At 41.0% G+C, this 25,193-nt stretch overlaps 1 long non-coding RNA gene across 1 annotated transcript; it reads right to left on the bottom strand.

The window, feature by feature from the left end:
• Nucleotides 1-795: 795 nt before the first annotated feature.
• Nucleotides 796-16,770, bottom strand: LOC127571798 (uncharacterized). Its single transcript, XR_007956516.1, has 3 exons — nt 16,641-16,770; nt 14,756-14,952; nt 796-951 (listed from the first exon to the last, which is right to left on the bottom strand). It is a non-coding gene; the product is annotated as an uncharacterized LOC127571798 (long non-coding RNA).
• Between the last annotated feature and the right edge of the window lie 8,423 nt (nt 16,771-25,193).

Raw genomic sequence — 25,193 nt, 5'->3', positions numbered from 1 at the left:
AAAGACTCTGACTATCAACCCTATCTAAGCCTCTCATAATTTTAAATACATCTCAGCATCTGATACTTCAGAGAAAACAATCCAAGTTTGTCCAATCTCTCCTTATAATTAATCCAGGCAATGTCCCAGTGAACCGCTTCTGCATCCTCTCCAAAGCCTCGACATCTTTCCAACAGCGTGGCAACCAGAACTGCACACAATATTCCAAGTGTGGTCTAACCAAAGTTTTATACAGCTGCAGAATTAATTAAGCATTCCCAATTTTTAAATTCAGTGCCCTAACTAATGAAGGCAGGCATGCCGTATGCTTTCTTTACTACCCTATCTACTTGTGTTGCTTTCTTGAACTACAAGAGTCTCTCTGATGAAGATACTCAAATGGTTCTGTAGGGTAGGGAGTTCCAGGATTTAGACCCCGTGACAACGAACGACCAGTGATTTATTACCAGGTTAGGATGGTGTGAAAATTGGAGCAAACCTCCAACTAGTGAGGCCATCTGAGATTTAAGCATGGTAATGCAACTAGATTTAATGTTCTTCCTTTCAGCCCTGATTCATCCCAATGAGGTCCACGTTTCTTGAGAGCAACTTTTCTATCTGTTCACTCTGTTTATCGTAGAGAAAGGTAATTGCCATCATTGGAATTATTAGAAAACATAAAAATACTTTTTTTGCAGAGATATAAAATCGGTGATAGCTTCCAATTCAATTTGGCCTGAAGAAAGTATGACACAGGAGGAGATTGCATCTTTAAAATAGTGAACTTTATCTGCAGATCTTTGTTTCCAGGTTTTGCATCTGAAATACAGGAATCTCTAGTCCTGGGTCCATCCAGTGAAGCTGTGGAGACCTCTTCAGGAGGAGGTGCTGTTGAGATGGTCACCCCTGGACCCAATCTGGAGGATAGTTCAATGACCTCAGACTATGGATATTATCCAGATGATTCGGAACCTGTGGAGAAAGGTAAAATGTGAAATGGGGTTTGAGTTTAAAATGGACTATTTTAATAGAATACACTTTGATCCCAGACCCACATCAAGTGACTTGTTGCTCCCAACAGCTGTTATGATTGTGATATGGTACAAGAGGTAAGCCAGACTGGTAAAGGTGCCAGAAGAGCCAAGAGACTGACATCAGCATGTCCCGTCCATGAAGAGATTTGTTAAATCACTTTGTTCATTTGTTAATAAATTATTTTACTCTTGACACATGTTTATCCCTAGATCCAATTCCCAAATTGATTATTCATTTAAAAAAAAGATTTTGATTTGATTTCTGCTACTCACCACTTGGACCAGGTCACTCCCTCACAGCTTCCAACATTCCCTCATGGCCAATGCTCTCTCAGGCACATTTGGCAGCCACCCTCTTCTGTCCTCTCATCAAAGCCTTCCTCTGAGGTGTCTCAGGTTGAATCAAACCTGTTGATGTTCATCGCCTCCTATGTGGTGCTGATCTTCTGACCTTATATTGCTTCCACAAAAAGACCTGTCTTGTAATTGTTTTATTTATTTGTTCACAGGATGTCAATATTGCTGGCAATGTTGGCATTTATAGTCCTTCCCTAATTGCCCTGCAACTGAGGAGGTGGTTGAGTGACAGTTAAGAGTCACCTGACTCCACCTCTGCCTTAGCCTGGGTCGCTGTTGCTGGAAGAATCCATGATTCTATTTTCTCCAGAGTTGATGATTCCAATCTAGGGTGGTCTCCATTTCCCACCCTCAGAGCCATTGCTTCATTCAAAACTCAAGTGCTTCTATCCTATATCCAACCAAGTGCAACTCTCCCTTTACCCAAACTGATCTACATTGGCTGCTGGTCACCAAGTGCTACAACATTAACATGTCTTTTCTTGTCTTTATTTGCCATTATAGTCTAGCACATCCATCACTTCCTTTTTTTAAAATTTTATTTACAGCGTGGTAACAGGCCCTTCCGGCCCAACAAGTCCGCGCCGCCCATTTTAAACACATATTAACCTACCCGTACGTCTTTGCAATGTGGGAGGAAACCGGAGCACCCGGAGGAAACCCACGCAGACACGGGAGAACGTACAAACTCCTCACAGACAACGATGGGAATCGAACCCCGATCACTGGTGCTGTAATAGCGTCGCGCTAACTGCTACGCTACTGTGCTGCACAATAACCACAAGATGTATTCTCATATCTTTCTGTGTGCTGAGCTCTATAGAATGGTACTGATGGGGCTTAATTTTAAAATTGTGTCAAGGTTAAAACTAAAGAATCCTAAATCTGGAGTGATGCCAGGGCTGAGTCACTGTGTGCAGTACGTTTCCAGCCTGTTGCCTTCCTGATCCAAAGTGCCCTGGCCCTGTGCAGCAACAGGACTTTGTGTGATGTAACACCACCACATATGCAGTCCTGGACAAATCATATCACTAAATATCAGAAAAAAAAACCTTCGACAGCTGGCTAAGCTATAATTCTAAGCTTAGACAATTGTAAAGCCTACCGAGGATTTTGAATGTTTCTTAATGTACTGAATGGGTTAAAAATATTCAAAATTATTGCAAATTTAGAGAAAAAATTAAAACATTTAAAGATACCTTTAATTATGCAAAGATGTTTGTGGACAACATTAATTCAAAAGAATGTAGATTACTTTTAGTTATCCTTGTCCATAGTCCATATCCAAGTTCATAGTCCACCAATGAGATGTTCAATATTGAACTGCAAACAGGGAATGATTAATGGAGAGTGACCAGCAGGTGCTGATCTTCCAGCTAAAATGCTGATAGTTTGGCTCAGAACTGTTGGTCTTTCCCATCAAGTTCCAACCCATTAGATCCCAGATTTCTGAATGATCCATGAACCCATGAACACTACCTCATTATTCCTTTCTTTTGCACTATTTATTTATTGTTGTAACTTATAGATTTTTATGTTTTTGCACTGCTGCCACAAAACTACAAATTTCACGTCAGTAATAATAAATCTGATTCTGATTTTAATTCATTTGGAGAGAGCCTAATTCACTATTATTCTCATTAATTGTATCTGATGATTTCTAATTCTGTGGTCCTTTTGGGATGCATTAGTGTGTGTGTATGTGTGAATTTCTTTGCTCATTAAAGTGATGGACATTAGACAGGTCAACTGCAATTTCAATTTCAATTTCCTGTTTGGAAGTTTAGTATTAACATTGATCATTCTCTGATTAAGTGCGGAGTAGTTACTGAATATGGCCTGCCTGTCTAATTCAATATTATGGCTTAACCTCAATCTGAGAAGTGCATTCCCAATAGCGCTAATGCAATGTTTTTACACTTTACTGCACACACCATTGATTGGCAATTTAATGCTTAATTAAGAGTAATTTTGTACTGGCCTATTTTACTTAATAGCAACTGGATTTAACATTTCCAAGCTTATTTTGTACATTCTTCAGAGTTAGCATACATAAAATGCCTATCACTGATGCTCAGTTAATTTCATCTTGCAATCTGATATATGTGCACATTTATGGCATGAATCATGCTGGCTGTGATATTGATAGAGGAATAAGCATGAGTGTTGCCAATGCTGGCAAAAGTATATGGAGTGGCCAAATCATGACACTAGTTTCATAGTGAGCAGTTTTGATATAAGTGGAAGGGGGAAAGGAGGAGGAGGAGAAGAAGGAAGAGGAGGCCTGGACAGGAGTTAGCTAGCCTGCTAACTGTATGTAACTAATTGGACTGTGCTACAAATAAAAATAATCCAATTCCTCATTTACCTATAGTTCCACATTGTTCTTTCCCTCAAATTACCCACTAGGGCTCAACACCAAGATAAAAACCAGCACAGTGAACATTCCAAACCAAATTTACACATCTAACCATGATAAAAAGAACATACAGACATCAGCTAAGCCCTCTTGCACATTTACATTGTATCTGTCTTCTGTGGCCGCTTGCCTGTCTTAGTGCTTGCATTCAGTACTTGCTTCATGGCTGAAGCACAGTTGGTGCAAGTCAGTTGACTTTGAGTGGATGAGAGTGCTGGTTGACAGCTTACAGGCAACAACAAGATAGAGATGGATTGGCATTTTGTGTCTGGAGGGCAAATTGGAAGTCAGTAGTAACTGGACATCTCTTCCCTGTTCCACCTCCTGCCTCAGTGCAGTGTACAAAATCAGTGGGGGTTCTTCTCCAAAATGCTCTGCCATTCTTGAATGTCTCCCAGATTGAAATATTCCCCAGAACAACAGGCAACACTTGCTACAACCACACCGCACCTTCCCTCTTTGAGACTGGTGTTAAATCTTTAGCTGCTCGTCACAAAATTGGCCTCTTCTAATTTTTGTTTTGTTTGTCTTTTGATTGTGTTTTTTCCCTTCAAACCAATCTTTCTTTCCCTCTCTTTATTTACCTTTCTTTACCTGATTGGATGTCGAATTAACTAACCTCACTTTAATCTACTCTTGCATGACAGTCCTTTCCTAACCTTCAGTTTAACTGGTAAACTCTAACTCTTCAACCTATTCACTCAGGTCCCAGCTGACCGATCTTCCTTGACTGGTATTGGTATTGGTTTATTATTGTCACTTGTACCGAGGTGAGAGCATTTGATTCCCCCACCCTTCCCCCGCCTTGATGACCTGCCCATCTCCTCTCCTCCCCTCCCCCATTCTTTATTCCATGGTCCACTGCCCTTTGCCTCTTCTACCTATCACCTCTCAGCTTATTATATCTCCCCCCCCCCCCCCCACCCACCTACCTACCTTCCCCCTCTCAGTTGGACACCTATTACCTGAACTCACCTATCCCCTGCCCTGCATGTGATCCTCCCCCTCCTCCCACCTTCTTATTCTGGCTTCTGCCCTCTTCCTTTCCGGTCCTGATGAAGGGTCTTGACCCGAAACGTCGACCGTTTATTTCTCTCTATAGATGCTGCCTGACCTGCTGAGTTCCTCCAGCACTTATTGTGTATTGCTCCAGGTTCCAGCATCTGCAGAATTTCTTGTGTCTCTATATTGTTTCACTTGTTTCAGATTTCCAGCAGCTGAGGCTGTTTTGCTTTTTCATTGCTCATTAAGGAGCTTCCTGTGAGATAAAACTAAAGAACTAAACCATGCAAGAGCAAGCCTACACTGGGATTCACTGCCACACCAAAATGTGGCCCAGTGTGATTGGATTATCATCTGAAACACTTCAGAAGCCTGGATGGAATTTGAGATTACACATGGTCCTAAAAAGCTGAACAGCTCATATGTATATGTGTATGACAGGCAGACTGGGAAAAAAGTTATTGTCTTTATCTGAACATGAGGAATAAAACTTACTTTACAAATCTCTTCATATGATAATACATACAGGAAAGCTATAAAAAAAATGTATTATCTTCATTTTTTTTTGTAAGGCTATTATTACTTCATTATAAATTTGCCACAATATAATGGTAATCACACAGAAGTATATTGTATGCATATCACCACCAAAATGATGCATGTCTCTATTCCTCTCCTGCCTTAAAGGGCAAAATATGTTTACCTTTTTTTTTCCTAAAGGCAATATTTCTTTCAGTTGTAATGATGAAGATTTATGACCATTTGAAATTAAGAAAGTTTTCTTTAAGCCAAACTCTGTTAGGAGAACCATATAGTAGGGAAGAATGCTGTTTCTTTCTCTATTACTGTAGTACTCAAGGTAGAGTTTGGCCCTGTCAAATCTTCTTCCTTGCTGTCCATTTTTTTAAATTGGTAAATTGGTTTATTATTGTTACATGTACCAAGGTACAGTGAAAAACTATGTTCTGCATACCATCCCTACAGATCATTTTTAGAACATAGAACAGTACAGAACAGGAACAGGTCTTTCGGCCCATGATGTTGTGCTGAACTAATTAAACTAGTAATTAAATGCCTATCATATTTGCCTCCACTATCACCTTTGGCAACCCATCCCAGGCACCCACCACTCTCTGTGTAAAAAACTTGCCCCGCACACTCCTTTGAACTTATCCCCTCTAACCTTAAATGCATGCCCTCTAGTATTAGACATTTCGACTCTGGGAAAAAGACCCTGACTGTCTGCTCTATCTGTGGCTCTCATAATCATATAAACTTCAATCAGGTCTCCCCTCAGCCTCTGCTGCTCCAGAGAAAATAACGCAAGTTTGTCCAAGATTTTCTCATGGCACATGCCCTCTAATCCAGGCAGCATCCTGGTAAACCTCTTCTGAACCCTCTCATCACATCAGTACAACAGAGCAGCATTAATACAATCATAAATTGAAGAATGCAGTAAGAATAGAATAGGTTATAGCTGCTATGGCTGGGAAAATGTGAATGTAAAAGAATAAAAATGCAAAGACTAATCAAAACACATATGTTATAATCCTCAAAAGTTGTGCAACTCATTTCAGCTAATTTTTTATCTGTCAGTCATGGACCAAAAGCGTTGAAGCCCAAGTTTAATGACTTGAACATAAAAATCTAATGCAGTGCTCTGACTGACACCAAGCTGGTGCTGCATTGTCTATTGGTTGAGGCATTAAACTATTGCCACACCTGCCCTCACAGAAGAATGCAGAAGATCACCTCATACCACCTTGAAGAAAAATAATCTGAATAGCTAAACCAGTGTTTACATCTCAACTAACACCTAAAACACATATCATTTGGTGAGGGTTAGGGTCATAATCACATTGTTTGTGAGACTTTGCTGTGTTGTAACATTTCTGAGACTCGCACATTGACTATACAGTACATTGGGACATCTTGAGACAGTGAGATTCACATTCTTTCCTTTGTGCTGATGCAAGATTTTTGTTTTGTTTTGCAGGATCACTAGGACCTGGAGCAATATCTGCCATTGTAATTGCTGCTGTTCTCGGTGTGTCTGTACTGTTCAGCCTGGTTATAATCACCGTGAGAAAGCTGTCAGCTTCTTAGACCTAATAAATGATTAAAAATAGAGATTTCCATCACTTGTATACCTTTACTTCTCATTTTATTTGCTGAACTTATCCAAGTACTTCCAGAATATATTTTAAGGCTATATTTATAATTGTCTTTAATGAGCAGAATATAGGTGATCATTGTAGATCTTAGTACACAAAAGATATTTAAATGTGAAAGCTTAGCACAAAACACACACACTAGAACTGAAGAAGAATGCAAATAGATTAACATTTGATTTATTTTCAGTCATGCTGATGATTTCTTCATAATTTTATTCTTTGATTTATCCATTGCATAACAACAGCTCCCATGAGATCTGATGGATTAGAGATCTTGCAAGTATTTTCAGCTTGTGCTTTCAGAGACCCCATAAATTTAATTTATGTTAAATGTCTGATATTCAATCCTTAAGAAAATTGTAATGCAACTCTTCATACATAGGGTTTTCTGTGATGCATCTTCCTACAGCAAAAAACTTTAATTAAAAAACACTAAGAACCTAGTTTCCACATATTCAGTAGAAAAAGCCACAATTATCTGTCCATGATTCCATTCTCAAGACAGAGTGTTAAAGAAGAAACTGAATTATGTAAAAGCAAGTTTATAATTGCAAAATCATTTGTGGGGCAGAATTCAACAGTTTATTGGGAATTGTCTTATACATACTTACTATTTTTCCCAATTAACCACTGATTTTGGACAGAACACTTGGATGAGTTGAGAGGGTAGATTTGGAAGCTGAAAGTGATCAAACAATTGTGGCAGCTTGATGAACCAGCTGGTCTTACCCTCTTTGTCATTTCATATGTTTGTAAATATATATTATATGCATGTGAACAGTAAAAAGGCTAATTGAACACACAGTTGTAATTGTGATGCCCTGTGATGTACTTTATAGCTAACTATCTTCTACTGGATTCAACTGCCGTCAAACACAGAAATAAATTTTGATGTATTTTGTTCTGTTCCACTGTAAAATTTCTCAGTCAATTTGTCAAAAATGGGCAAAGGGGAAATCATGTTGAAAACTGTTAAGAAAGTTTAACTAAGTGTCATTTGATCTTTACGATCAACACATCACTTTCTTATAATTAACTCAAGAGCTTTTACTCATACTTCCTTTGAATATGTGAACTTTAAAAATGTAGGCTTGGTGTCATGTTATAACCGCATCTGAGTTCGTTCCACTACTTTCCTCTCTAGCTCCTCTTAATTCTGCTACTGATCTGCACCATGCTAATTGGTCCTTTGCCCAAGTTTTCAATGATGCTTCTGCAATATATAGAGACTTGTAGTTTCACTGTTAATATTTTATAAACAAAAGCTCCTTGCTCCACTAAGGTAATCTAATATTCAAACAGTATTTTACAGCTTTCTGTATTTCTATCCAATTTACAATGCCTATTATTCAGGCAGAAGTTGTAATCCTGTCTTTAAAATGTATCAATTTTATAGTAAATCATAATCTGTTATATAAACAATCAGCCAAATAAAGCATTTTTATGAAGACTGAGATTCAAACAGCATGTCATGAGGCACTCCCAGGTGAGATATCATAGTTGGAGTCACACAGCACAGAAACAGGCTCTTGTGCCCAACTCATCCATGCCAACAAACCTGCCTAATTGAGCTAGTCCTGCGTTTGACCTCTAAACTTTTTCTATCCATGTACCTATCTAAATGTCCTTGAAACATTGTGATTGTACCTGCCTCTACAGCTTCCTCTAGCAGTTTGTTCCATATACTCACCACCCTGTGTGTGAAAAACCTGCCCCACGAGTCCCCTTTAAATTTTTTCCCCTCTCGTCTTAAACCCTCTAGTTTTAGACTCCCCTACTCTGGGGAAAAAAAACTGTGCACATTCATCTTATCTATGCCCCTCACGATTTTATATACCTCTGTAAGGTGAGCCCTCAGCCTCCTATGCTTCAATAACACAAGCCCCAGCCTATCTAATCTCTCTTTATAACTCAAGCCTTCTAATCCCAATAACATGATTGTGAATCTTTGCTGCACTTTTTCCAGCTTAATGGCATCCTTCCTATACCTAGGTGACCAGAATGACACACAATTCTCCAAGGGTGGCCTAACCAACGTTTTGTACAAATGTAAATAATGTCCCAACTCTTGTAGTCAATGCCCTTACTGATGAAGATAAGCGTGCCAAATACCTTCTTCACCACCCTCTCTACCTGTGTCACCACTCTCAAGGAAGTATATACTTGTACCCTTATGTGCCTCTGTCCTACAACACTCCACAGGGCCCTGCCATTTACTGTGTAAGTCCTGCCCTGGTTTAACTTCCTAAAATGCAACACTTTGCACTTGTATAGACATTTCTATTCCATCCCGGTCTAAATATATATCTTTACTTTTTTTTTACAGCAAATGAGTGGAATAATGTTAGATTGTTATAATTTTAACACATCAAAATGAGCCTTGTGATGAAAATTGACCCTTGTGATATTAACAGTAAAAATAATTGAAATGTTACTGCTGAATTCATTTGAACTTCTTTAAAACAGCAAACAGATTTTTAGAAGTAGATTAAACTTTGTTTACAAAGTTGCAAAAGATAGATATTCTTTCAAGTTCTAACTGATTGTTCCTTACGAGGTAAAATCATGTAAATTACTTCATCATAATACTCACCTTAACTTTCCCCTCTGGTTGACCATAAGAGAGTCCATGATGTAGGCCAGGGTAGCCAACAATGACAAAATAAAAACCAAGACAAAATCGGTATTCAAAATAAAGTTATGCATTAAACCATGACGATATAAAATAAACAGCAACTAATCAACTTTGCACAAATCCTTCAGCTTCTGCCTTCTCCATGCCTTTGCCTGATTTCATGCTTCCATCTTGTGTTCTCCCTTTGGGTTCTGCATGACTGGGAGAAGACTGCCAAGTTTCAGTGGAGGACCCAACAGATGGTCTTGTAGGATGATTCTGAACAATTTTCACCCTAGGGAGTCTCACTCTTGACTAATGAGAGCAGTAGCGGTCTGAGCAAGCTGACAACAGCAAGGGCATGACGGGATCTTTAGGCATGAGTGCATCACGGATGGTGTCTTGCCGAGAGATAGAGGCAGCTGAACCTCAGGAATTCTCTTGAACCGTTGAAGGACAAATTGCAAGGTTGCTGAAAACTTCTTTGGTATCCGCTCCATGAAGCAGATGAGCATTCATTCAAACATTGGGTGGCTTCTACTTGTGCATCAAATGTGAGTTGGCCACCACTTCCCTGTTTGAAGCTCTGTGCAAAGTCTTGCGCGAGTTTGGTGCAGGATTCCTCCCTGTTCCTTGATACTGCTGGTGTACTTTCTGACAGATCTGCAGCAAACATTTCATATCATATAACTTTTGGCCTTCTCCTTTAGGCTGTCCCTTCAATATCCTCATTTGAGTATGCCTGAGCACGTGTGTGCCATCCCTCTTTGTGGTACTGGACATTCTTTATCTCTGCCTTGGTAGTATGCCACTAATGTCCAGTGACTTAACACTGCTGATATGCCTCAAGTATGCTTCTTCCCACTTATTTCTTTTCCTCAGCTGTTGAATCAATTCTCCTCCATTTTGAGATCCATTTGGTAGCAGCAGGGCTGCAGAATTATCCCTGGATAGGGGACTTTCCACATCCATCACCAAGAGTAGTTCAGTACCACCACCACAGACAACTTGCTGAGTCCTGAAGCTTAGAGCTGCTAAACTGGCTCAGTAGCAGGTAGTGAGAGAACGAGTGTGAGAGATTAAACTACTTGAACTTGTTCTCACTAGACTATCTGTTTCAGATGCCTCTGTCCATGGCAACATTGGCACAAGTGAGCACCGCATAGTCATTGTCTTCACAATGAGATCACTCTCTATATGTTGTGTGCACAATAGGATGGATTCAGAGCACGTTTGCCAGCTAGGAACTGCACATCTGAGAAACACAGTGGGCCATAACTTCATGGCTTGGCTTTATTTACTTATTTATTTTATTTTATATTATTATATTATATTATACATTCCTTATTTACCCATGACATCATGAACAAGGCATGCCATGGGCAGTACCAAATGTACCTAAGTTGAGGTCCCATCTTGGCAAAACTGCAACACAGGACTATGAGCAAGCTAAACAGAGAAAGCAATATGGAATTGACACAGGTAAGGTGACCCATGGATCAAGAACAAAGATGTGTAATCCTACCATATCCAGTCAATGATGGTTTGGACAATTAAATAGCGAGTAGGAGGAGGAGACTCCAAGGACATCCATTCAGTGATGATGGATTCCAGCATGTGAGTACCAAACACAAGGATGAAGCACTTGTGAATATCGTCAGTCTAAAGTGCTGAGTAGAAAATCCACCTGAAATCTCAATAGAGAAGACAGTCTTCAGATACGAACAATGGCCGAGACCACTGGATACAATAAAGACAATGGGATTGGACAAGATCCAGATGTAGTGCTGAAACTGTGCTCTTGACTGCTGAAGATTTTAACATTAGAAATAGCTGTGACTCTAGATGTCCTTTTCCAGTGCAGTCATAACACAAGCATCAAACGGAAGATGCAGTATATCTCATTGTCAGTTCTATCAGGTGCTCCCCAATGCTCAGTTTGGAGTTCAGAGTCACTTGACTCTGTACTGCATCACACGAATGATCCAAACTGGGCTGAAGTCAGTGACTGCCCTTAACATCAAGGCAGTATTGCCTGAGGTATCATCAAGGAGCTCTGGTGAGAGACAAATCAGTGAGAATCAAGGACAAAGCTGTCCACTGACTGGAGTCATACCTCGCACAAAGGAAGGTGGTTGTCTTTGTGTGAGTACCATCATGCTGAGCTGCCTACAAAATTCAAGCCAAAATAATTTACAGAACCTTATTATAACATGCACCAAATAGGAAAGGCAGTACTTGCACTCAAATCATCATTTACATCATCTCGTTCAATGAGATAAGTGTCATCACCATTGTACTTATGGAAGTAAGGCAGCCAATTAGTGCACAGCAAAGTTGCACAAACGACATTGAGACAAATGACCAGATGTTGCATTTTGTTAGTTCTGACTGAGAAATAAACATTGGTTGAGACAATGGGATGAACTTCTAATGGCACCTTCCTCTGGAAGGGCAAATGGAGCTTTCATGTAATGTTTCACCCAAAAATTTTATTTCCCAGTATGTTGCCCCTATTAGACCTGTGCTGAAAGCCTGGAAAGGTTTAAATGGTAAGATCTCTTGGCAAAACAGCAACACAGGACTATGTGGGACTCTAACAATCACTACTTAGACTTTGAGGTAAGGGTGCTCAGGACTATTATAATATCATCTTGATAAAAACTACATCAAAATCCTCTACAAACTGACCCCAGGCAAGACACCTCCCTGCCCTAGAAGGAGGAAGCTGTGTAAGTCATCCAGCTCACTTGTGAAAACAATATGCCCCACACTGAGCACACCATCATAACCATTCAGAGTGAAGCAAGTCCCAGACATACATGCACTCATTCAGAAGGCTGCGTCTGTCTCTCTACTCCACCACTGAACTCTTGACCTTCTGGGATTCTTTTGGGAAAGTTGCTTTGGGAAAAGCAGATCCCAGTCTTGGACAGACCGTTTGGAGTATCAGTGACCTCATTGACCCCATGGGGATTCAAGGGCTGCAGATTAAGAGGTAAGGGTCAATTTTTTTAAAAAATGCTTTCATTTTATATTTCTAAATGTTTTAATGCATTTTAATTATCTTTTTAAAATTTGTTTATTTGAATTTTGATTGTGTGAACATCATGGACATTTAAAAATAGTTAAATCAGTGACAGCTTTGATGGAAAACAAAGCTTCTGCCAAATTCTGCCAGAATGAAGCCTCCTCATGGCCATCTGGGACTTACTTGTCATCAGGACCTCGACGCCCAACTCAGGAGTACAGAAAGGCAGAAAGTTGAGCCCTCCATATCCATCCCAGGGAAGTGCAGGGGTCTGGAAACGGTAGGGGACCTGGTCTCATACCCTCTGGCCTGAAGCCGTGGACTAACAAAGAGGCACTGTTGGGCCACTACTGCAACACTATACACTCCCATCATGCTAAATAATGATAGATGACTTGGGGTAGGTGGATCAATACCGATGCAGTAATAACTAAACATAGTGAGATTTTTTTTGCAAATAAAATAATGGTTCCAGGCACAGTTGACAGTCATTAAGGCCAAAGTACTTCTGGAAAACACATCTGTGGCTTGAAATTGCATTAGTGTATTTAAATGGTGTTGAAACAACATTATGGGTTTCCTAAACCTTACTGGTGAAAAGATCGAGAACTTAAACTTCAAATTGTTGGTTTCCAGGACATAACAAAATGCACACAACACTCCTTCAGCTTCAGGGGAGTATTGCTACTGAATGAATGCTAGCTGCAATGATGGAAGACATGGGAATCACTCCCCAAAGATTAAAGGGACCCTGATGAGCTGATGAAGAGTGGTGCCCACAAGAGGCATGCTTATTGTGAAAGGTGGACCATCTAGGAACATAGACAGGTGAGAGGAAATGAGAGCCACTTCTGAATATCTGAGCTGGGGGAATACTGCAATGTAAGCAAATGTCCTGGCCTATTGTACTGGTGTTTCTACACAAGAACAGGGAAATTGGAGCAGGTTTAGGCCACTCAGCCCCTGGGCAGGCACAGTAGTGTAGCGATTAGCGTAACGCTTTAAAGCGCCAGCGACCCGGGTTCAATTCCTGCCACTGTCTGTAAGGAGTTTGTACGTTCTCCCCGTGTCTTATTCGTTTCCTCCAGGTGCTCTGGTTTCCTCCAACATTCCAAAGACATACGGGTTAGGAAGTTGTGGGCATGCTATGCTGGCGCCAGAAGTGTGGTGACACTTGCTGGCTGCCCCCCAGAACACTCTACACAAAGATGCATTTCACTGTGTGTTTCGATATACATGTGACTAATAAATATATCTCATCTCATATCAAGCCTGCCCCACCATTCAATAAGATCATGGCTGATTTGCCCCAGGCCTTAACTCCTCCTCTGTTCCAGCTCCCCACTGCCTGCAATCCCCCGATTTTTCAAATAATTATTGACCTTAACCTTAAAAACTTCTCATGATCAAATGGTGTGGACTAAAGTACTTGAAGTCTTCTCTGCATTTGGGGATTGTGTGAACTCCCTTGTGTAGCAAGCTGTGACGCATGACAAAAGCAATAGCAGCAGCATGGAAATAATTCTGAGACGGAGGTTGGAAATCTCACTGCACAGGAACGTTGCATGTAGCACTGCTGTTGACATCATCTGGACAGTCACCAGTCTTCACTGTGCTTCCTTAGGCATAGCTTTGCTCAGACAGTGGAACAATTGCATTTGACCCCTCATAATCACCTCATTAAGAGATTTATCTGTCAGTCCTGGTTGTGTCTGTGTGCTCTGTAATCCATGGCACCTCCAAAACCCAGCAGGCAGTGCAACCCATAACTTGAGTGACTCCAGGATCTCATTATTGCAATTCTTTAAAACATTGCTTTAGGGCTCAGGTAACTTGATCCAATCAACATCCATGATTGCAAATGCATGGCTCAGCTCTATCTACACAAAGGGCAGCTGCACCCATTTGCCTCCACTGGCAACTTATCAGTCCATCTCTCTCAATAGCTCTCAAGCCCTTCCTGCACAAGTGACTAACACCAGTTTAAATTGCACCAAATAATAGTGCTTGTGCTATTTTTGGAACAGATCTTACCTTACAACTGAACAGCTTGCAGAGGTGCCATATCACACACAGATTGCGGTGTCTTTAATTGATAAGAAGACTACTAACACTTTACTGTAAATAACAACTCCACCTCCTCACTTTCTGACTCCAGCACATGGGTAGTACACCTCTGTCTTCCTCTATTGCAGCAAAACATTGGTCTGCCTTGAATGGAAATTCCCTGATGGATAACTTTCATGGCAGACATAGCGAGACCTCCTGCCTTTCCCATTCATGTCATTTTCCATCTCATGCCTCGCACTTTCCCACCAAAACCAGTTGGAGCTGGCTGCAAGCTGCAATGAGAAACAATGGGAGTGTGTTAATCCCACATCACAAATTTTGCCCCACAGTTCCGTACAACAATCATTCTCATATTTATTTTTAATTTGAAACTTTTGATTATGTCCCTTTATATTAATGTTCAATTGCATTGAAGCATTATTTTACCTGAAACGTTTAATACAAATTAGATCAGAATCCCTTTTTAAGTCTGTAATTTGTTTTGTTATTTTAACCATGTGGATAAAAAAATTCCCAAACCTGTCCTGACCACTTGTGTACCCAATACCCTATTTTATCCAAATGACAGCATCTCCTGAATGTTGAAACTTGCATAGTTGTTATATACATTAAGTTGTAACTTCTTTACTCCTTTTATTGTGATGTTATTGATGCATATTCTGTGCAAAACTTAATCGATTTTTATTATGTGGAAGGTTCAGTGTTTCTCTGTTGTCAGTTTTTAAGGTATATGTTTGAGTCTTGATGTTGAATCATGTCTTAACACTATAAAACACTTTCGCTTCATTAGAAGATTGTGTGTGAGAACGAGAGCTATTGTATAACAAATGGAATTGTATCACATGGATCATTGCATACTTTTAAGTTAATTAACATGAGTATTTCAACAAAATTTAAAACATAGCATGTGAATTTATAGTATATGTTTGCTTACACTCCAAGCCAGCATTGCAGTGATTGGTTGGTACAGCCTTTGTAATGCATGGTCTTACAGAGCACTCTTTGAAGTAAGACTAGTTAAAATGCACAGTGCATATGCATAAGAGTGGCCTATTGCATTTACAATATAAAATAATTGAGGTTTCATGATTTATTTCTAGGAACTATTTTTTGCATAGTTTGGGGGCTTGTCCTACTAAACCAATGCCATTGAAGGAACTGTGCAGTTAATGTGACGATAATGCAGTATTGCAAGATTGTCCTGCTGTTTTTATTCCACTTGGAAGACTGCAAAAACATGACACATAACTCAATAAATTAGAAACAACTGTTCTAAATGTAATGACAGTAGAGGCATTAGAGAGTAACAGCACATAATGAAGCAAATCAACTATTTTGCCTGGGCAAGTGACAGTTTTTGCATCCAGGACTATCTAAACTAGTCCCTTTCCTATATATATATGACACCTGCTGTTATTTCTGAATGATAAAGGATATGTGGAACGGAAAGAACAAGTTACAACTTGAAAAAAATCTGTATCATTTTTATAACTAGCACTTGAACTTCGTCATTACCAAGCAATCTAATGCAATTTCCTTTAGTTATTTTCATTATTTTTCCCCCGAAGTCTCAAGTAATTTCTCATCTTTCAAAGAGCTCCTAAAATTAAATTAATATTATTATTTTTATTTATTAAACAGTTCATCATTTCATGGCAATTTTAAAATTCTCTGGCTTCCCATTGCACAGGCAGTACTGTTCAGCCACCTTGTTTTAACATTGAGTTCACCGAGGCCCTGCAAACTGTTTAGACCAGGGTTCAACCTGGATAATAGGTTAAATCTAACCTTATCATGCAAAGTGTTGGAGCAGGCTTTAGACTTCTAAATCTTAACTCTCAACCAATCCCAACTCACCCATTTTTGGGACTAGAATTCACCTTCCAACTGACATTTCATGTTTTTTAACGACTCTTTTGGATCTCTTATTTCGAGCGAGTTATTATGAAACCTTGCATACCTCACTCTGCCCTTTCCATTCCATTTCCTGGTACTTAGACTCGCCTTCAAACTCCTTGGAGAATATCTAGCTGAATTGCAACCTAAAGACTTTGAGCACTCAGTAAAGTTTCTCAAATGTCCAAAAGTTGATTTGTCACTCCAAATCAAAAGCAGTGCTGCTCAAGACCCAGTCCAGCAACTGTTTCTCAAACAATATGCGAGCAACGTTAAGAGAGGAAATTGATGTCACGTCCCCTTTGATACAATCTTGTATGTGCCTTCTCTGACCCTACTCACCCTGTATGAAAATACATAGTAATTTCAGATACACTGGTACCTTGCTTAGGGCTATCCTGTTGAGTTGTTATGGCCCCCTTGGTCCTTCAGGCCAAACACTCACAGGTAGGTACCTCTCTGTACTTTGAAAAGAAAAAGATATCTGCTTGGCCTGCCAATGTTGTGCCAGGAACCTGGTGCAAACCACTTCTCCCTGGCAGCAGTCCCACAGCAATGAATTGTCCCATGGCTTAGTGTGGAGAGGCTGCCCATGAGGGCTGGTGTTGGTCTGGTTGGGGCAAATGGTGTGGTCATTCAGTGCTCAGATCTGTGGCTTATTGCTGCATCCTACCCAGCACAGTGAGTGTGGCCCATTGCTGGGGACTGACTATTCCATCTGTTGAGAGACCGCCCAATCGTAAAGTCTCTCTATCACCTCCTGTTGGATGTGGTGGAAGCTGCCATCTTCCTCTCTCTTTCTTTTGATGCACTTGTCTCCCCAGCTGAATGATTCCTCTTTGAAACGAACTCAGTGGTGGTCTCTTGCCATTAGCTTGTCTCTTGGCTGGGAAGAGCTGTGAAACCAGACAGAGAGAGGGGGAGACAACAGCTTCCATCATGTCTAGCAGGGGTGGTAAGAGGGACAGTTGTACCTGGGCAGTCTGTGAATACATGAGCAGTGCTGACAGTCCGACATCTCAGTGCTGAGCAGCCGCATTATAGATCTGGCCGGCACAACAGTAACCCTCACAGGTAGGCTCTCCACACCCAGCCATGGGGTGATTCACTGCTGGATGTGTGCCGGGTTCCCAACACAGCAGCACTGCCAGTAACCGTCTCGCTCTTTATAACGCCACAGTGATCCTTTTCAACACTGATTCCACTAACATACTCCTTTCTGGGAATGCATCTTGATAAGTGAGGTCCATAAGGGAGAGGGAACGTGCCGTTTTGTCCCTTTTTCCTCTCACTAACACCCTAGTAATAGCTGCAGAAAATGTATCAATGGGGGAAAATTGACATTCCCACTTTTTCCTCTATTTTGCACGTTAAAAGCATGGCCATTGTGTTAGTTATTGGGAGATACAGCAAGGACATGGGCCCCTTGGGCTGTACTGACCATCATGCACCCATTGTTACAGTAATCCTACCATCACCCATTTTATTTTCCCCATGTTCTTGTCAATTCCCCCCAGATTTTACTGCTCACCTGCACACTAGGGACAATTTAAAGTGGCCAATTAATCCACACATGTTTGGGATGTGGGAGGAACCAGAGCACCAGGAAGAAACCCATAGCATCACAGGGAGAATGAACAAACTTCAGACAGACAGCGCAGAGCCCGGGTCACTGGGGCTGTGAGGCAGCAGCACTGTCAGCTGTGCCACTGTGCAGGAATATTTCTCATCTGAAACCATTAATTGTTCTTCATTTGCAAAACCTTGAGCCTCGCAATCTCCTTTGACCTTGAATGTAACGACTAAAATCAGGCGGTGCTGGAAGCATTCAATAGGTCAGGCAGTGTCTGTGGAAAGAGAAGCAGAATTAATGTTTCAAGTTGAGACCCTTCATCAGAATTATATCTTCTGAACCTTTTTGCTACCCCTTTCACCTTTTACTGAAGCAGAATTGCACCCAAGTATTGCACATTGTGGTCATATGGAGGAAATCATCTTTAGCAACTCTGTTCCTCAATTGATTCATAGGGCAGGGAGCAGCCAGCAGTTATTGCCCTTGAAAAGTCAACCAAAGGGAAGATGAGGACAATGGATTGCCTATCATAAAGGACATTAGGGAGATGAAACAAATGGGTTTTTAAATGACATTGTAGTTAAAACTGCAGTAAGAAACACATTAAATTTTGGTAGACAATTGTTATAAATGGAAATGTTAATGTGAAGTCAGCTGCGACACAATTTGAAGAGCATTTAGCTAGAAGCCCTGGGCACTGATATCGCTGAAACATAATAAGGCACCACAGCCAGTTGTTACGAACCAGCAACAAAAGAAACACACTGAGTCATGATTCAGCATTAAAAACTATTTTATTAATCACTACTTATGATAATAAGAAAAATAAAAGTAAAAATGTTAGTATGTTAGAATTAAAAATGTTAAACCTTGAACATTAATCCCAAAACTAAACTCTTCCTGTGTGTGTGGCAAAGTCCCAAACTTCAAGTCCAAGAATTGTTCTTAAAGTTCAGTTCAGCAAGCCATAAGGTGAAACATGAGCAAAGGCTTCTTCAACAACCACTGTTGTCTGAAGATAAAATGTAGATGTAGAGAGAACATAGAGAATAATTACGAAATCCAAATGTTCCACGATGGAACCCAAATGACACTTCAGTGTTTACTCAGTAGTGACTTCCTCACCCCAAAAAGCATCCGAATTGTGGTCGTCCGCACAAATATCTGTTTCCTTCTACAGGTCAGCAACAAAGTGAACTCCACCAGATTACTTCCAATTTTCATTCGTGGATTGCAGTAACAGACACAGTTATTGTTTCTCATCCATCGATAGAGAAACTAGCAGGCTGGTGCCTCTCTCCCTTTTCTCTCTCGCTCTCCCTCTTCGACTGACTTCTCCAACATCATCATTATGTCCTTTATCTTCTGTTGACGTAAGCACACCACACACACACACACACACACACACACACACACACACACACACACACACACACACACACACACACACACACACACACACTACTACTACTACTCTATCTTAAAGGGACATTCACCGAGTCCGTAACACTGTAAATTTGGTTTCTGTGTGTTGATTATGTTCCAAAAATACTTTATAAAGTCAACACAATTTAAAACCAAACTCTTAAGAATCCCTGACGGCAGTTTCTATTTTGCTGGCTGGCTTTGGGTGATTCTTACAGGACATAGCAGCTTTACAAAGTCATTAAATTCATAAGCACTTGAGACTTCGGACACCAAGAAGGGATCATGACCATTAACAAGGGGAGATCCAAGGACTGTTTGGCAGCTCAACAAAGCATCATACAGCGTGGAAACGGGCCCTTCGGCCCACCATGTCTATGCCACCCTTGCACCTCTCCACATTAATCCTATTTACCCGCGTCGATTTGTGCTTCACCCTGCCGTTCCTCACCCTTCTCGCATTTCCCGGTCCACTTCCCACTCTCCCTGCTTCACCCTGCGGCTGATTGCTGTGGTTTATTCCTTGCTTCATTGCCCCTTTGCTCTGTCCATCCCTGATCCTAGTTCACCCTACACGGTCCGCTAGGGCATGGCCCCTTTCAGTTCCGCCTGAGCTGCGCCCTGCCGTACTTCATTCAGGTCCACTTGAGCCACAACCTGAGTTGTCCCTTTCAGCTCGGCCTGAGCCGCACTCTTGACTTCTCCCTATCATGCCCGCCTGAGCTCCACCCTGCCGGGTCCACCTCCAGTTTGGCACTTCCACTCCGGATCATCCTGCCGTCTCTCCGCTTTCCCCTGCCACCGCTACCTCTGTACCCTCGAAGTTCACTCTCACTTTGCTCTGTCTTCTCAGACTGTTCATGCCTCACCCTCCCTGCCACACTGGCTCATCACTCTGCACCTCCTCACTTCCTGTGGTCCAACTTGTTTCACCCTGCAGCTCATTACTGTTGCACATTCCTTCCTTAGTTACCCCTTCACCCCGTCCAACAGCTGTAAACAACTGGGAAATTACAACCCACTGCCACATATGGACAAACTGAAATAATGTGTTGTTAAGCCCAGGTATCTAGTAAGTGATTGGATGAGAAGATGAGGAAATAAATCCAGTTTCTGGGACATGTAGCTACCTTGTTTAACAGATGGGATTGGGGCTTGCAATAGAATTGCACATAAGACCGATCATCTGTACACACAGAAACTTAGATCTGAGCAATGGCAGATGGAAATTAACCCTAAAAAATGTGAGCTGATGCATTTTGGGAGGAACAGTAAGGCTAGAATGTACACAACGAATATTAGAAGCTTAGGAAATACTAAGGAACATTAAGGACCTTACTGTACGTGTCCAAAGATCCTGAAGGCAGCAGCACTGATAAATAAGGTGTTTAAGAAAGCATGCAGGAAACCTGCCGTATTTATTCGAGACTTTGAATTTAAGACCAAGGAAGTTATGGTGCAACTGTATATAACATCAGTTAGGCCGCATTGAAATACCGTGTGTAGTTTTGGTTGCCACACTATGGGAAGGATGTGATTGCATTGGGTAGGATACGGAGCAAATTCACCAGGGATGGAGTGTTTCAGATGGGGAAAGACTAGATATGCTGAGTTTGTTTTATTTGAAGTGGAGAAGATTTGGGGAGGAGGGGATCCTGACTGAGGTGTACAAAATTATGAGAGGCATAGATAGAACAGATAATGAGAAACATTTCACCATAACAGAGGTGCTAATAGCCAGAACACACAGGTTTGAGATAAGGGTTATGAAACTTAAAGAGTATTTGAGGATTTGAGAAATTTTTTTTCACTCAAAGGCTGGTTGAAATCTGGAACACACTGCCTGAAGGGGTGGTGGAGGAGAAGACTTGCACAACATTTAAGAAGTATTATGTGAGTACCTGAAATGCAATGGCATTAATGATTACAGATGGAGAGCTGGAAAGTGGTAGGGTAGGTGATAGGATCAGAACATTTCCAGGCAGTGAAGTATTGAGTATCCAGCCATGCAGGTCTATGACTGATGCTGACTGACATGAAGAAGGGAGAACAATTCTTACATTAGTATTATTCGATGGAATGTAACCATGTTGAGAATTTGCCAAGCTGAGGTTTAACAGATGCTGGAGAAACAACATTCGATGTTGCAGCAGAAGGCAATCTGACCCTTTGCCATTTAGAATTGTCTGGTCACTGCTGAACTGATCATTCACTGGAGGCTATTGTGTGGGATATAGATCTGTCTCACTTATAAGTAATCAGGGCTTACACTTGTAACTCTCCGGTTAGATATTTTATTAGTGTTGATGTCCATGTAACAACACTTTTAGATACTTCCTAGGTGCAGTCCTTGTAATTTTCATACTTATAATAGTCTTTTAAGTAAGAAATCTTGTTCCAGAAGTCTTATTTTGAGTTGTCTGTCATGCAAGTCTGAACTCTGACTATTGGAGAGTTAGGAGCAAGCAGATTGCAGAGCGAGCCCTACACTCCACTGTTCTAGACACATGGGAAAGTAATAGACAGTCCATTTGTTGAGTGCTCCATGCCAGTTCAATATAACTTTATTCTTTTCCCTTCTGGGAATATCTTAGGATCTTGCAAGAAGCTGTTTGTTGTCTGTCATCCATGACAAAAAATAGAAAGCAAGAATACTTTTCTGGCCTTAATTTAAAAACAAGAAATAGCGGGGCATTGCCATGACTACCTGAAACAGCAGATGGGATCGATAGTTTTAGGAGAGTTAACTGCAGCCAACATTCCCACTACCTTCCTTGACTGATGTTTTGAAATATTCTTAATAGCAAGCTGTTCTACTGTAGGAAGTCTGAATGAGTTTGCCTGCAGACTGCAGTGTAGAGCTCCCCTCTTCTGGTTTAGCTGATGGGTGAACAGGACTTGAGTGGCCCGGGGAATCAGAATGGACAGTTGAAAGTAATCCACTAGATGCAGCAAAAAGTATAAAAATCACAGTTGTAGTGTATGTAAATAAGTGTAATGTCACTTTGAAACATTTTAGTCACAGGTTTAGCTGTGTGCAGTACCTAGTGTTTGTATTGTCATTACAGTGTGGACTTTGATGAATAAAGGATTGATTTCATTTCAAACATTTAATTGTTTAATTTGTAAACAACTAGGCTGCAGCCTGGTAGGTAATTAGGTAACTATCCTAAACCTGGTTAACTGAAGTCAGCTGACTCAGTGGAACCTGGGAATATAAATCTATGGATTCTAGCAAGGCAGCATGCAAGGTTATCGAGTGCTGTGTTGATTTTAATGAACAAGAGACTTTGGTGAAACAAGGCTATCTGGTGCAGTTTAGTATTTATAAATGAAATACATTTGAAAATTAAATTATTAAACTCTATTAGGAATGGCAGGGCAGGTGATATGTTGCAGTGGGAGGTTGATTGTGATCCATGGTAGCCATATCTGCAGTAAGTGTCTGTGGCTTGAATAACTCAGCTCAGAGCTGATCAGCTAAAGTCTGAAATTTGGACACTGATGTATCAGCAGGAAGGAACCTACTACTTTGTTCCAGAAGGCAGTCACACCCTCCTCCTACCTTCTTATTCTGGCTTCCGCCCTCTTCCTTTCCAGTCCTGATGAAGGGTCTCGGCCCGAAATTTCGACTGTTTATTTCCCTCCACAGATGTTGCCTGACCTGCTGAGTTCGTCCAGCAGTTTTTGTGTATTGGTCCAGATTCCAGCATCTGCAGAATTTCTGGTTGTCCCCTTCAGATTGTATTCTGCAGAACTGGTCAGTCAAGAAGGACAAGAGGATATGGCTACAGGTGAGGAAGATATGGGATCAGAAGGTTGCATTGAAGGAGGCTCTGACCTTCCTCAAGTCCAATAGGCACAGGGCTCTTGCAGCCTGTGTAGATGAAAGCTGAAACTGCAGGGATGATGAGCAAATTGATTACAACATAAACACAGAAAATGCTGGGAATACTCAGCAGGTCAGACAGCATCTCTGGAAAGAGAAACAGTGTTAATGTGTTTCATTTCCCACAGATGAGACCTGACCCACTGAGCATTTTGAGCACTTTCAGTTTTTATATTAGATTTCCAGCAGCCGCATTTTTTTGATTTTCAGTTGATTACAACAACGTGGTACGGGGGTGGGGGGGGGCTGCGGTGGTGGTGTGGCATTCAAGTTTGGGGAGTGAATGGGAAGATAGTGCTGTTTAGTGGTAGCTAGGGGGATAGATGCTATTCTCTGCAGCTGTGTGCATGAGTCTTGAAAACTGAGTTGCCTCCCAGATGCCAGAGTTGAGGATCTCTTTTTTTGGACTGGAGAGGAACATGGAACGGGAGAGGAAAGACCCAGTCATCCTGGTCCAAGTGGAAACCAACAACACAGACAGGGTTAACAAGGTCTGGTGAAGGAACATAAAACAAAAATTAAAAGGGAGAATCACAAAGGTAATAAAGATTACTAATGGGGCCATTTGTGGAGTATGGCAGGAGATATGCATACGTAAGTTCATTCAAGAACCAAAGACTTATTATTGCTCCATTGCTAATCTGTTCGCAATGTGGTATGGTGATGCAAAACACTTAAATCTGTGCCCTGCCTGCATCAGTGTACACTACTGTATAATGGCAAACTTCCCATAATATATACTTTTCATGCCCTGCTTTGACCTTATCTATATCTCTTGGTTGCCCAATATCACCCAATGGGTACTTAATGGTCGGCACAGAGTTGGTGGGCTGAAGGACCTGTTTCTGTGCTGTATAACTCCCTGATTTGAGAAAATGACATCTGTTTGAAATGTATTAATAATGCCCTGGCTTAGTAATGGGGTCTCTTTCTGGCAGTATCAGGCTGCCAATCGTCCATAGTTAAAAATGTATTCTTCTCAGTCTTGTAGTCTGTCCCTGTCTTGGTTCAGCTGGAAGCAACGTTGCCTGTGGCTCAGAAGATTATAAGGTCAAGTCCCACTCCAAAGATCTTGACTGACTTCAATGCATTACTGAGGGAGTGCTGCTGTATCGGAGGTGCAAACTTGCAAAAGAGATGTTAAAATGATGGTCCATCTGTACTCTCAGGTGGACATAAAAGATCCTGTAGTACAAAGGACTGTGGTAGGGTCCTGTGGTAGGGTTCTACCTGTGAACTAGCCAATTGTTGTCTTTCAACTAATATGACAAAAACTAGATTATTAGGTCATTATTTCACTGCAGTTTGTGTATCTCTACTTCATGCAAATTGGCTGCCATATTTCTCTACCTGCAAAAGTGACCTTATTTCATGCCCAAGTTGCTTTCCTGGGATGTAAAATGCTTTAGGATGTCCTGCAAGGAAACATTCTATATAAGCAATGGTTATTTCCTTCCTTTCCTTCCTGTGTCTCCTGTACTCATTCTGTGTAGTAACTCCATTGGTGCAAACATTTTGGAGTGATTTCCTATGAAGAATATTTCAATCAAAAGAGGGGAAAAAATTCTAGAAGATTAATTATTGTTTGAATAAATAGCTTCACCTCTGATTGGAGTTCACTTGCACCATACAACACCCTGTCTTCCTGCAAAAAAGTTCCCAGGCAGAATATGAGGTGCTGTTCCTCGAAGAGAAACATATTCCATCTGGGTTGTCTACAACTCGATGCC

This window comes from Pristis pectinata, chromosome 6, assembly GCF_009764475.1.
Source record: "Pristis pectinata isolate sPriPec2 chromosome 6, sPriPec2.1.pri, whole genome shotgun sequence".
Classification (NCBI taxonomy): Eukaryota; Metazoa; Chordata; class Chondrichthyes; order Rhinopristiformes; family Pristidae; genus Pristis; species Pristis pectinata.
The sequence above is the reverse complement of the archived record's forward strand: the minus strand, read 5'-3'. Positions and strand labels throughout refer to the sequence as shown.